This window comes from Saccopteryx leptura, chromosome 2 (genome assembly GCF_036850995.1).
Source record: "Saccopteryx leptura isolate mSacLep1 chromosome 2, mSacLep1_pri_phased_curated, whole genome shotgun sequence".
Lineage (NCBI taxonomy): Eukaryota > Metazoa > Chordata > Mammalia > Chiroptera > Emballonuridae > Saccopteryx > Saccopteryx leptura.
In genome coordinates, this window is record NC_089504.1 from 280,213,179 (window position 1) to 280,216,014 (window position 2,836).

The 2,836-nt window shown below is 46.8% G+C and overlaps 1 pseudogene; it reads right to left on the bottom strand.

The window, feature by feature from the left end:
• Positions 1 to 376: 376 nt before the first annotated feature.
• Positions 377 to 2,058, bottom strand: LOC136392035 (ferritin light chain pseudogene; annotated as a pseudogene).
• Positions 2,059 to 2,836: the final 778 nt, after the last annotated feature.

Genomic DNA, 2,836 nt, shown 5'->3' on the forward strand with positions numbered 1-2,836 from the left:
CACACACTGGGCCAATGCTCTACCACTGAGCCACCGGCCAGGGCCTGTGATTTCATTTTCTAACAAAATATTCATCTCTCATTTCTTTCCGTATACAGCAAATTTGTGCCATTTAAAAAGTTTTTGGTTAATGATTGTGCTCAATAGAGCTGAGGAAATGAATGTGGAAAAGAAGGGAAAAAGTGATGACTTTAAAATTTTTATTTGTTATTTTTATTTTTTTACTGCAAAAAGATTTATTGTTTCCATTTGGTCCAATGCATGGGGAAGGGCTCCAGGGTGGTTAAAAGGATGCCTAGTAGTTTCAGGGAGGGGCTCAGGCAGACACCAGGGGAATGCAGAAGGCTCCTCAAAGGCCTCTGGGCTCCAAAGGCTCCTAGTCATGCTTGAGGGTGAGCCTTTTGAAGGGATACTTGCCCAGCCCAGCCTAGGGGCCAGCTGGTTAGTTAGGCGGTCGCCCATCTCCTTGATGACTTTTACATGCTCATCCAGAATGTGGTTCTCTAAGAAGTCGCAGGTGGGGTCTTCTATGTGGGTAGGACCAGGGCACGCAGATCCAAAAGGGCCTGGTTCAGGTTCTTCTCCATAACCATGTGGCTCCCATGACATCTTGAGGTTTACCCTACTCATCTTGGGAAGGCGTTAGCATGTCCTGGAAGAGAATGTGGCCACCAGTCTGGCTCTGCATCTTTAGAGAAGCTTGGTGCTCTTGTGCTTCTGCTCTGCTGAATCACAGAAGTGGCCCACGCCCTCCAGGGCCACGTTGTCCTGGTTGAAATAGAAGCCTAGAGAGAGGTAGGTGTAGAAGGCCTGCTGATGCAGGGTGACCAGGTGGTTGAGCCTCCACCTCAGTTGAATAATTCTGACCAATTTTGGGAGCTCATGGTTATTTGGCAATAAGGAGTTAAGATCTAAAACTGGTGTTGGCTGATCTTGGAAGTGAAGGATGACTGAGGTGGTTCTGAAGGTGGTGACTGGGAAAAAGTTTGGAGGGTATTCAGAGGCTGGAAGAAGGAGTATCCCTGGGTCTGTTCCATCCGAACACTGTTGAAGCAAGGGACATATCCGAGGACCGCAGAGGACACTGCCAAGTGATAACTTTTAAATTTAATTTTCCATCTAAATTAGAATGTGAGCAAAGCTTTAAGTGTTTATTAAGTTTCAAATAAGATCAAAGAGAAGCCAATTGGAAGGATACTTCATGGCTCCCATATAAAACAGGAAGAGTTGCCTGACCAGGCGGTGGCACAGTGGATAGAGTGTCGGACTGGGATGCGGAAGGACCCAGGTTTGAGACCCCGAGGTCGCTAGCTTGAGTGCGGGCTCATCTGGTGTGAGCAAAAAGCTCACCAGCTTGGACCCAATGTCGCGAGCAAGGGGTTACTCAGTCTGCTGAAGGCCCATGGTCAAGGCACATATGAGAAAGCAATCAATGAACAACTAAGGTGTTGCAACGAAAAACTGATGATTGATGCTTCTCATCTCTTTCCGTTCCTGTCTGTCTATCCCTGTCTATCCCTCTCTCTGACTCTCTCTCTGTCTCTGAAATAAATAAATAAATAAATATTAAAAAATAAAAGAGGAAGAGTTTACAACATGTCCCATCTAACAGTTCCTCTGTTCCAGAGCCTTTAATAATTTTTCTGTCTTTGCAGTTTACAAGGTAGTTTTTTTGCATAGATTATTCAGTTTGATCCTTGCAATAGTCCTACATGGGAGGAAAAATAGGGTGTGAATTATGATTCCCATTTTACAGTTGAGGAAACTGAGGCTTAGACAGGTTGATTGAATTGCTTGAAGTCCGTTGGAAGAATGTAACAGAGGTACTATGAAAGCTGGCCCACAGCTCTTGTGCCCTCCCTTGAGTAGACAGGCTTTCTGGCCCTCCACACCTCAGGCTAGTTCTTCAGGCTTCAGAATCCCTAGACAGAGGAGTACTGGAAGACACGGGGTATACTGGAAGATGTGGGAAATATCAGGAAACTTAGGAGTACTGGGAGATTTCGTGAGTGTTGGGAGATGGGAGTACTGGGACACATGGGGAGTATGGGAAGACATGGAGATTATGGTGAGCATTGGGGAGCATTGGGAGGTGTGGGAGTATTGAGAGACTTAGGTAGTACTGAGACATGGTGGGTATGAGGAAACTTGGAGAGTGTGGGGAGATGTGGGGAGCGCGGGGAGACTTGGAGAGTCCTGGAGAGAATAGCCCTAGCTGACAGGGCCAGTGGGAAGGCAGGGCAGCAGTAGAACCTGCTTCCATTCTCACATTGAAATCTAGCCCTTCGGATTCTCAAACTGATGCTAGATTCCTGGATTCCAAAAATTCCTCTGGCTTCTCCTTCTCACTTGGGGAGGACAACAAAAAGTGGGCCCTCACAGAAACCTAGACTGAAATTTACTTTGCAAGGGAGGCTCAGGCCATTTCCTCTGGGATCTAGCCACCTTTTTAATCTCTCCCATTGTTTAGGCAGCTCCTTACCCCCAACTCCACAACCCCATTCAAACACATAGTAGACCAAAGGCTTCTTATGGGGCCTTGGGCCAGTGCTCAGCTTGGATACTTATCATTCAGTCATCCACTCAGTTTATATTTATTGAGCTCCACTATGTGCCAAACAACAGGCAAGCCACTTCACTTGCATTATCTCCTTTCACTCTGCAGTACCTACGAAGTCGGGACTAATTCAGTAACGACTTGGGAAATGAAGGTCAGAGAGCGTGGGTAACCAGTAAGTTGTAGAGCAGCCTGTCTGACTCTGGGCCTGTGCCCTGGTCCCTCTGTGTCAGTAGAAAGAAAGAACAGATGTGAGGCTGGGTAGTGTCCAGACCTACA